Below are 12375 nucleotides of genomic sequence, written 5' to 3' on the forward strand. Positions count from 1 at the left end.
AAGTTATAAATAGGGTTCAGAGCATCCTCTAAGGGTACCTGTCAAGATGCAGTCAACCTCTTACCTTGAATTTCTGATCATTTCGTGAGCTGTAGAACACTGAGAAATCAACTCCATAGTTACGATGGAAGGTTACATTGTGGGAACTGAAATTATTTCCTTGGGAGTAAGCGAACTCTTAGAAAGTTTTGACATGAAATAAAAGACATCGATACCATTGTATTCCTATTTCTATTAAAAAGTTTGTAAAAACTTATACTTAACCATCTTTAAGAGTATTTGGACTATTAGAAAAATAAATTATCCTGTGGCTTCAATTCTAATGTAATTATTTCAATTATAAATTTAAAACCATGATTTTAAATTAATTCTTAGTAAGCTTGTAAATATTGAACACTTAATTCATAATTTTTTTCATTTCTTCACAGTATAGGTTAAATATATTTGATTCTAACAGTGATTTGATTACTAAGGTCTATCAGTGAGACCATTAATATTCAAAATATTAGAAGGATAAATGCAGTTTCAAATGTTTAAAGATGTTTAAATTTATAATGAAAACAAACCTTATTTAGAGCACCCTTAAAAATAATAAGTTTATTAGATTTATAAATAGAAAATTGATATTTATTTAGCTGTTTAAGAATTTAAGAAAGATCTAGGTTTGGAATTTATAAATTTCTTATAATTGAATTTTATTATAGAGATTATAGCTCTGAACACCCTTTTCTATAGTCAAAAACTACTCTTGAGGACACCAGAAACCATATATTTAGCTGAAAAACTGGCATTCAATTTTGTTAATGGATGCATTTATCCAGAAGTCTTTGGGACTAAACTAATTATTGCCGTGTACATACTAATCAAAAATTTCATATAGGACTCACAGTGTAGAAAAGAATCATAATATGTTCAGTTGATTAGCAAGTAGAGGTTTCTGATAATTCTCAAATTCTTTAGAGACTACAGCCTGAAGTAATGACTGCTTAGAGTCAGAATCTCCACTGAGTTTCAGGTTAAAAACAAAAACAAAAAAAACTAGAATCTTATTTTCAGGCACTATTTAGTGCTAATTGGTATAGTTATCTATATTGAGGAAAAAAAGTATATAGAGACACTTATTTTCTTTGCCTTTAGAAGTTTTGCGTGTGTGTGTATATGTGTGTGTAAAATATACATACAAAAGAGTGCATTAACCTAAGACTAACAAAAGGAATAATAATAAAATGTATATATACTTCACGAAATATGTCTTTGATGTTCTGCAGAGTCACCAAAATTTATGTGGTTGTGAATTTTTATTTATCACGTTTGAAATTTGTTGTGATTCTTAGATCTGAGTTTCAGAATCTTTTAACAATTCTTGGAAAATGTCATTATTTCTTTGAAGACTGCCTCTTCCCTGTTATTTCTATAATCATCTCCTTGTGGAATTCCAAGTAACATAAGTTAGACCTTCACACTCTATCTTTCATGTCTCAACCTTGCTTTTTTGTTGTTCCTATCTTTGTCTGACTGCATACTGGATAAGTTCTTAATAATTATCAGTTCATTAATTTTCTCTTTAGCTGTGTTTAATCAATCATAAATTATTATTTTTCCTGGAAGTTCTGTTTCTTTTACAAATCTGATTTAAAAAAATAGTATTCTACGCTGTCATCGTATTTTCAAAACTTTCTCTTTGTTTATTGAGGTAAAATTGTCACATAACATTTTAGTTTCAGGTGTAGAATACAATGATTCAATATTTGTGAAATATATATAAATATATTGTGAAATCACAATAAGTGTAGTTAACTTTCATCAACATATATAGTTATAAATTTTTTTCTTCTATACTTTTAAGATTTACTCTTAGCAACTTTCATATATACAATACAGTATTATTAACTATAGTCATGATACTGTACATTACATCCCCATGACTTAACTGTAACTGGAGTTTGTACCTTTTGACTCCCTTAACCCATTTCTCCCTCCTACCACCCCCACCTATGAGATCATTTTTGTGTCTATGAAATCATTTCGTTGTTGCTGTTGTTGTTGTTTTTAATTCCACATCTGAGTGAGGTCATATGGTAGGTATTTGTCTTTGTCTGACTTATTTCACTTAGCATAATGCCCTCAGGGTCCATTTATACTGTCGTAAATAGCAAGATTTCATTCTTTTTATGGCTTAATAGTATTCCATTGTATATGCATACCACATCTTGATCCACTCATCTATCAGTGGATACTTAGGTTGTTTCTGTATCTTGACTATTAAACATAATTGGTTGGGAATTCACTTGTCTTTTCAAATTAGTTCCTTTTTTTTTTTTTGCATGTATTTTTCTTTCTTTTCTTTTTGGATAAATACACAGAATTGGAAATGCTGGATCACATGGTAGTTGTTCTATATCTATTTTTTGTTGTAGCAGCTTTTTTGAAGTTTTAATTCTTTAGTTTTTCTTCCTTTAATTATGACAAACACCAATACTGTTTAGCCTCAATTCTTTTTTTCTTTCTTTTTTTTTTTTTAATAATTTCACCCATACCCGGTAACCCCCTTTTGTTTGGAAACCGTCAGCTTTTTTTATATAACTATGAGTCTGTTTAGGTTTTGTTTATTCATTTTTTTTATATCTTTGATTCCACACATAAGTGAAATTATAATGTATTCATCTTTCTCTGTCTGACTTATTACACTTAGCATAATACCCTGAAGGTCCATCCATATTGTCACAAATGGCAAGATGTCATTCTTTTTTATTTCTGAGTAATATTCCATTATATATACATATACCTCATCTTCTTTATCCACTTAACTGTTAATGGACACATAGGTTGCTTCTGTATCTCACCTATTGTAAATAATACTGCAGTTAACACAGGAGCACATATATCTTTTCAAATTAGTGTTTTTTGTTTTCTTTAGATAAATAGCTGGAAATAAAATTGCTGGGTCATATGGCAGCTCTCTTTAAATTTTTTGAGGAATCTCCATATTGTTTTCTATAGTGGTTGTACCAATTTATAATTTCACCAACAGCGTATGAAGGTTCCCTTTTCTCTAAATGCTTACCAAAAATTATTTGTTGATTTATTCATGATAACCATCCTAATTGGTGTGAGGCGATATCTCATTGTGTTTTAAATTTGAATTTCCTTCATGATTAGTGATGTTGGGCATCTGTTTGTCCTGTTTGGAGAAATGTCTCTTCAGGTCCTCTGTTCAATTTTAAATTGGATTTTTTTTTTTTTTTTTTGGTGTTAAGTTGTACGAGCTTCTTATACATTTTTGAATACTAACCCCTTAAAGGATGTATCATTGGTGAGTATATTCTTCTATTCAGTAGGTTGTTGATGGTTTCTTTCAGTGTGCAAAAACTTTTTAACTTGATGTACTTTTAGTTTGCTAGAGATTGCTTTTAATCTATATATTGTTTTGGATAGTATGGACATTTTAAAATATTGACTCTTCCAGTTCATGAGCATGGCATATCTTTTAATTTATGTGTGTCACCTTCAGTTTCTTTCATCAGTGTCTTATAGTTTTCAATGTACAGGTCTTTTACCTCTGGTTTAATTTACACCTAGGTATTTTATTCTCTTTGATGCAATTTTAAATGGAATTTTTTTCTTAATTTATTTTTCTTTTAGGTTGTTATTAATGTATAGAAACACAACCGATTTTTGTATATTGCTTTTATACACTACAGCTTTACTGAATTCATTTATCAGTTCTAATAGTTTTTGGTGAAACTACTTTAAATGCTTATTTAATAGCAATACTTGGATGTTCAATTTACTACTGTCATTTGTGGAATTTCATTTAAAATATTTTATTTTCCTCCTTGGTTTTTCTAAATGACAAAGTATGTCTTTCTGTTGTTAGGATGGATATTGTGTGTGTCATTTTCACTATTATATGTACACGTGTGGCATGATTGTTAGGTGTTTTCTTGAGAACCATCACATTTTTCCCATTTCATTGACTTCTTGATTTATCAATGTATTAAATTTCCTCTCCAGAATTGAATGAATAGATGGTATATCTGTTAAGATAAAGCCTCAATGAAGAAGAAAAATGTTGGCTTTTTAAAATAATGGTCAGCAAAGTTTTTTTCAATAGGTATAAGTTTTTGGCAATAGAGCAGCAGATAAGTATTCTTCCCAGTGTTGGTCAGCATTAAGATGAATGACATCTATAGATGATTGCCTGATAAATACCCATTAAATACTCTAGACTATTAAATGTGCTAATATCTCTTTCAGGATTAAACCTAACCAACATTCATATACCTGAATGATATTCTATTAGCTTCCTGTAAAATCACTTCCTCTTCCCCAACCCCTATCCTGTCTACTTCTGAATTATGCTTTGGAATGGCACCACTAACCAATATCAAAGGATGCTATAGAAAAGAGACTTAACAGAGACTGAAGAGAATTTTTTTCAGGTCCACTGTTGTTAAGATCTCTGTTCATTGGGCTGCAGTGTCCCTTTTATGAGTTCCCTTAAGGAGAAATACTTTGCGGTTTTCTGAACTTAGTATCAGGAACAATTGTGTTTCTTCTGAGCAGTTGAGTTATTTTCTCTTCTCGATACTTGGTTTGGAAACTGAGTAGCTTTCTCTCATGTGAAGCCAGAATATTGAGTCATATGGTTAATAACTTGATATTACAGTGGTATTTGGCTTTATTTTAATTTCCTACTTTATTTTTCAGTATTTTTAATCCTTTTTCTTCAGATTTTGGTATATGTTATAACTAATTGTACATCCATTTTGGAAAAGGCAAAAAAATATATTTATTGTTGAATAGACAGACAGACAGACAGACAAATGTTCTAGAAGCTCATCAGAAAACCATGATAGAGTAAGAAGACAGACCTGGTTTTGAATTCTGATTCCATTCAGTAATCGTGTGACTTTGAATCAAGTATTTTAACCTCTTTGATTTTCATTTAACTCATTTGTATAATGGGAATAAGGCTAGCTACATTTTCAAACTCATGTGAAGATTTAAAGAAAATTAAGTGAAGTTTTTTGTAGAGTACCTTATCAATACCTCAGGAGTGACATGATTAGGATAACCTTAAAATGTATCATTCAAACTGAAACTGCTTTGAGAGTTAAATGGGGCACTATTAATAATTATTCCTGGACAATCAGCATAAAAATAGATCTGTTACAGTCAAAATGTACAGTTACCTGGTATATTGGAATCTATAAATGCCTTTACAAAGCCCACATTTGCTACCAGGGATCAACTTTGTATTTTTGGGGGGGTGGGGACAGGTACTATTTAACATAAGTCAAGCAAACCACCTTTCTTGGGAGCTTTGTGCTGATCCTGGCTTTTATATACTTTGCTTTGGCAAAATCTGCACCAAGTAGCGTGACTTAAGATATAAAGTTGAAGGTCAGGGTTAAAACTAGTTACTTAATAATCAAGAACATGCAAAGTAAGAGAACTATAATAAGAGAATTTGGAATATCAATTCGTTCAAGAGCGGGAAGCATTTATCAGAAGCCTGTTTACCAGAGTTATTGCATAAGTTAGAAGTCAAATGTCAGGTGACTCTGAAATTACGTCTGGTTTAGAGACAGCAGGGCCAGTATGTGGGGATAAAGAAACATCTAGGCAGGGAGAGAAGGATACTGAGGCTGGGAATCTGGCCTGATAAATTAGACAGCTTTGGTTCAAATACTGATTTTGCCAGGCTGAGTGATCATGGGTAAGTTGTTTAAATGTCCGAATCCTCTTTCTAGATCTTGTAACACAGATAATATCATCTACCTCACAGATTGCCTTAAAGATTTGAAAAATACTTAAAATAGTGAGTAGACTCTTAATAAATAATCATTATCATTGTGTCCCAGCATAGTGACTGAATTCTGCAAGCTAGTCCAGTATGTGCCATTATTTCTAAAATACCGTGAGAGTAGCCTTTTCTTAATTTGCAGGAAATCAATTTGGTGGGATATGCTCAAATGGCAGTTTCTCCAGGATCAATCTTTTCACCCTTTGGTGTTTACTGCTGCTTGTCAGCCAATGGGCAGCAATAAATGACAAAATGAATGAGCAGTATCAATATTTCATGCTTTTCTTCCCAAGTCAACAAATTCCAAGTGTTTCACTATTTGGGCAAGTTTAAGAACCAATGCCTGGTTTAGAACACTCCCAGGGACGATTTTAGCAGAACTCTCTTGAGGCTGTGGAAGAACAACTTCTTAACATTTCATGCTTCATTTTTGCTGCCTGCAATAGATTAGACAATGGTATATCTGAGTTCCCTGTGATTTCCAGAAAGAGTGTCATTTTTCTAGCTATGGAAAGTATCTTTTCCTGGGACAGTTTGGTGTGCTGAAGAAAAAAGTAATCTACAACTTTTGACTAGGTCAAATTATCAAAAATCTCTCAGGTTGGCATAATTCTCCTTTTCAAGGTAAACAAAAGGAGATAGGGAAATTATTTTCATTTGTAAGAAGATATATCCGGCTGTACTGTATAGGGATCTAAAAGTCACAAAGCAGGTATTTTTAAGGTTCGGTACTTCTCCCCAACCTGCTCACTATCCCTCACTGTTTTCTTACCACGGTTGTCCGCAGGTTCAACTCTATCACTCCGGTGACTTGTAATGCTAAGCAGTAGCAATGGGCCTCTGGGGTCTCTAACTTCATCCTTTTAAATGTTTCTTCATAGATAAGAAACTAAGCATAGCCATCTGGACTTATCTGAATGTGTGTCGATGGTCTTATTTTAAAGTCCCCAGTGCATCATTGGAGCGTATCGCAGGAACAAAAATCTCTGTTAGTGAGTTCATTCTTCCAAACTCAGTCAGCCCTTTTGCTCAGAAAATACATCCACTTTTGGCAACTTTTCATGAAGTCTGTTTTATTTAAAAAAAAAAATGAATTTTAACTTTTTTGTGTTCTCTGTTGTTTTTTGAAATTTCGAGCTTGTCTCCAGATAGACACGTAGTCTAGTGACTGCTTCTGTTAGTGCTTCTTGATGTATTCAGGCCCTTTGTTAAAGTTGAATCACACCAAACTTAGAAGCCTTTTTAATCTCACCTCCTCCACATAGCCTTCCTTGGCTGCTCTTTCCCTGATTAGACAGAAATATTAATGAACTTGGAAGTGCTATATAAATGTTAGTTGCTGTTACCAGTTTTTTTCTTCCCGTAACAACACTGCCACATAAAACATTTGTTACAAATTAATTTGTATATTTTGATTAGTAAGTGCTATTTTTGTCTTCCTAATATTGTTCTTGATGCACGTATTTTCATTTATATTGTTCATTGATTCATACATAGTAATTTATCTCTATGACTAGACTATCATTGTTCTAAGGTGAGGGCAAGGACCAGATTTTATCTGCTCTCTTAACTGATGTTTAATAAGTTGTAGTTTAGATGTTTTCTACAACATTGGCTGGTGGAAGGTTTCAGGTCTTCTGGGCATGCATTCTCCTGTTGGTGTTATTGAATCCTTACTCTCTGCCATGACCATTTGGTTTTCTTGTACCAGCAAGTCTTTGTTTTATAACTACTCTGTTGAGATATGCTTGACATGTAAAAAGTTGCACATATTTAATGTATACAACTTGATGAGTTTGGGGATAAATATATATCATGAAACCATTACTGACATCAAGGCCATGGGCATATTCATCACTTCCCAATGTTTCCTTATTATCGTTAATAGTATTTGTTTGTATGAGTGTATATGTGGTAAGAACACTTAACATAAGATCTGTCCACATAACAGATTTTATGTATATAATACAGTATCATTATCTGTAGGCACTATGCTGTAGTATATGTCCAGAATTTATCTTGTCTGACTGAAACATTGTAGCCTTTGACCACAATCTCCCCCATGTGCCCTCTCCCCTTAGCAACTGGTAATCGTTCTACTTTCTACTTCTATGAGGTTGGCTATTTTAAATTCCACTTATAATCGAGACCCTATAATATTTGGTTTTCTGTGTCTGGTTCATTCAATTAGCATAATACCCTCCAAGTCTGTCCATGTTGTTACAAATGGCAGAATTTCCTTCTTTTTTAAAGCTGAATAATAATAGTCCATTGTATGTATATACCATATTTTGTTTATCCATTCATCCTTCAATGGACATATGGGTCAATTACATATCTTGGTTATTGTGAATAACATAGCAATGAACATGGGAGTGTTTATCCAAAAAATGGGAATATCATATTCAAAAAATCATTGTAGAAACCAACGTCAAGGAGCTCTTATGTTTTCTTCTAGGAGTTTGACAGTTACAAGTCTTAACATTTATGTCTTTAATCCATTTTGAATTGATTTTTTGTATTTGGTGTAAGATAGGAACCCTCTTTGATTCTTTTGCATGTGGATATGTTGTTTTTCCAGTAAACTTATTGAAGAGACTGTCCCTTCCCCATTGTATATGTTTTGAGCCTTTGATGAAAAGTAGTCATATATGCAGGGGATTTTTTCTGGGTGCTCTATTCTGCTTCACTGATTGATGTGTCCATTTTTATTCCAGTACCATACTGTTTGGGTTACTATAGCTTTGACGTATACTTTGAAATCAAGAAGTTTGACATTTCCAGCTTTCTTTTTTCTTGCTCAAGATTGCTTTGACTATTTGAGGTCTTTTGTGGTTCCATATGAATTTTGGAATTGTTTGTTAGAATTTTGATAGGGATTTCATTGAATCTATAGAACACTTGGGGTGATATGAATATTTAAATAATATTAATTTTTCTAGTTCAGGTAAACAAGGTATCTTCCTATTTATTTTTTTCTTCTTCAATTTCTTTCATCAATGTTTTAGGACTTAGGTATGTAGATTCCTTCACTTTCTTGTTTAAATTTATTTCTAAGTGTTTTATTATGTTTGATTATATTATAAATGAGATTAAAAAGTTTCCCCAATACTGTGTTGATAATGTCTAGTCATGTGTCATTTAACGACATGGATACTTTTTGAGGAACGTCTTTACATGATTTCGTTGTGTGAACATCACAAACCTAGATGGTATAGCCTAATACACACCTTGACTGTGTGGTGTAGCCTATTGCTGCTAGGTCATAAACCTATACAGCATGTGCTGAATACTGTAGGCAGTTATAATACAATGATAAATATTTGTATACCTAAACATATTTAAACATAGAAAAGATACAGTAAATATACAGCATGAAAGATAAAAAACGGTGTACAACACTTAGGATGAATGGAGCCTGCAGGACTGGATGTTGCTCTGGGTGAGTCAGTGAGTGAATGGTGAGAGCATGTGAAGGCCATCAGTGTATGCTACTGTAGACTTTATACCATTTCATAAGCCCTCTCCCTGCTTCCTCTTATAAGATCAGAAATAGAATATTGAAGCTCTCAGTGCTGCTTCTTGAACAGGGATGGTGTGCTGGATCAATTGGAAATATCAAGGAGAAATTGGCTGAGTAGGGTGTCAGTCACCATAATAGTGACTGTGAGTGAAGAGTGAAAGGAACAGGGGGTTGCCATGGCAATGCAGTTTTGGCTGTTGCATGTTGGAGCAGTGGTCAGATTAAGGAACTTTGTGATATTTATAAAAAAAATAGAGGGTTTTTAAAAATATAAAAAATAACAATGAAAGAGGGAGAGAGTATAGAACTGAGGACTCAATATTTTGGCTTAGGAAATTTGTTTCTGGTTCCATTGACCCTCTCTAGCATTGAATTGTTGGAAGAAATAACACTTATGTATGCTTTACATCACTTCAGCCTGGACATATTTCCAAAGTCCGGGGACAGGCTGGCTCCACAATAACCACAAATTTTACCAAAATGGTAGTGGCACTTAATACTTGTGAAGGTAGCTCTTATAGACCTATGTCCTTGTATAGGCTCTTAGATCCTCAACAAAGAATCTACAACAGTGTACTTTGAAGACCATCAAGCTAAGTCTGGGAGGACTGTTGCACTCTCTGAATATGTTGTGCTGGAGGACAGTCTCTTCTGTGCTGAAACAGATTAGTGGCTGACTGATCGAGAGGTAATCTGTACACTCAAAAATCATGTGCCAAGAATGAGAGGGAATTCTTTGCCACGTCCCACAGATATTGCTCACAGCAGAGGGAAAACAAAAAACAAAAAACTTCTAAACCACATCTTTCCATTTCTTACAGAAAATTCAACTCCATTGTAATCTTATGGGACCACCATTGTATATGTGGTCTGTTGAACGAAACATCATTTTGCTCCACATGACTGTATAGAAATGTCACTACTGCACACACACACACACACACACACACACAAGCACGTGCACACCCACTTTTCTGAAATTAATTCATCTTTTTAAATCAAATCAGGAAGGGAAATTCTTGTCTTAAGTAACTTAGCCTTAGGAAGATCAACATCAACATAAATTATAAAATATATGGATACAGAATAGACATTTCTGGCTTGGTCCATCCTGAACTTTGACTCTCAAGTTTCTAGTCTCTCAACTATACCATACTTCTTTCTAAAACTATATCAGAATCCCAAGTTTCCATAATTATACAAACCTCATAAGTATTATCCTTATTGACTGTAGGGAAAGGATAAAGAATTTTTATTAATTTTGATATCAAAGAAGGGAGGGGACTATGACCAGAAGTCTCATTTATTCCTTTTGACCCATTATAATAACTAATATTACATCCCTCTATTCACTTTTTAATTTCTTTTTTCTTTTTTTTTTTTTTTTAGGCAAGGCAACCCTTGGTTAACCTCACAGATTGCAAGGACCTTGTCAATTTATTTTATTTTATTTATTTTATTTTATTTTTCACGCCTATAGCACCTGGTCTTCCTAGGTGGTTTCCCATCCAACCACTAACCAGACTCAACCTTGCTTAACTTCCGAGATCAGATGGGATTGGGCTTATTCAGGGTAGCATGGCCATAGACACCCTCTATTCACTTTTAAAGTGTTCCAATTTGGATGAGAAATTATAGCCACCCAGTTATGGGTGGTGTTTTATCATGGGATCAAACTGTATCATTTAAATTTGAACTGTTTTACCTGATCAAGTGACATATATATCAACTCATCCATTTCTTCCATTGGCTTCAGAGGGTAGCTCCCCAGCTCCCTATCCCTCATACTGCCCTCCAACACTTCATAAGTCTAGTACTCAATGGCCTTTCCTCCTACTTCATCCACTCCCTGACCTTCAGTAAACATAATTCTTTTAAGAGTTCCGAATGACTTTAGGGCAAGTGTAATTACAAAGTAATTGAAAAAAAAAAAAGGAGTTAACAAATTACTAAATATGATTAAGTTCCATAATGTGGCAGATATCTTAAAACTGTTACCTGACATCATTAGTGAAATATGGATAATACTAGATTTGCATTCTTACTAAAATAATACACAGAACATTTACCGTGCAGTGAACGCTATTCTGAGTTCCTTATAAATGCATTCATTTAACTTATAAATGAATGACAAATTTTATAAGTGTTAAAAATATTTTAACAGTTTTAAGGGGTAGGTTAAACTATATACCATTATTGTTTTTCATTTTACAGAGGGAGAAACCGAAGCTCAGAGATTAAGTAATTTATATCAGGGGTCCCCAAACCCTGGGCCACAGACCAGTACTGTTCAGTGGCCTGTTAGGACCCTAGCATCACAAGCAGGAAGGTGAGTGGTGAGCTAGCGAGCAAAGAAAGCTTCATCTGTATTTGTAGCCACTCCCCAGCGCTAGCATCACCGCCTCAGCTCCACCTCAGATCACTGGGCATTAGATTCTCATAGAAGCACCTGTCTCTGGTGCCAAAAAATTGGGGACCGCCGAATTACACACTTAACGAAGTTTCAAAACTAGGATTGAGACCGACACAATCTGGCTCTGTAGTCTGTTAATTTATGTTACCCAGTAGTTTCAAATGTGGTCCCCTGGGTGTACCAGAACATCAACATCACTTGAAAATCTGCTGAATTAGAAACTCTTTGCATGGGGCCTAGTGTCCTAAAGGTTATTCTGATGTTCCCTAATGTTAGTCTTCTCTTAGAATCACTGATTGCTCTCTCAATCATTTTACTTTACTAAAAAAAAAAAAAAAAGTTAAAAAACTTTGACATTTATTTAACAACTAATCAAGAGTTAGTTTAGAAAATAGGGAAAATACATAAAAGTGTAAAAACACTGAAACCTAATTGGAAATAGTTGTGGTTATGATTTTATAATTTGCTTGTATTCATTTAGTATATATTGAACTTTTTTTTCACTCCTTGACATCCTAAAATATCATTTTAAATGACTTCCTGCATTTTCTATATGCAGAAATTTTACTTGTATATGGGATTTCTTTTTAATTTTTTTATACTTTTGAAACTTATTGACTCATAGTTCAT

General features: G+C 33.5%; 1 protein-coding gene and 1 pseudogene across 11 annotated transcripts in view; one reads left to right on the top strand and one right to left on the bottom strand.

Annotated features, from left to right (window-relative positions):
* The window catches only part of UNC5D (unc-5 netrin receptor D), a 472257-nt gene that overhangs the window by 155473 nt on the left and 304409 nt on the right, over positions 1–12375 (top strand). The window lies entirely within an intron of this gene.
* Positions 10804–10922, bottom strand: LOC118609734 (annotated as a pseudogene).

Source organism: Rousettus aegyptiacus, unplaced genomic scaffold, assembly GCF_014176215.1.
Source record: "Rousettus aegyptiacus isolate mRouAeg1 unplaced genomic scaffold, mRouAeg1.p scaffold_m13_p_11, whole genome shotgun sequence".
NCBI classification, from domain to species: domain Eukaryota; kingdom Metazoa; phylum Chordata; class Mammalia; order Chiroptera; family Pteropodidae; genus Rousettus; species Rousettus aegyptiacus.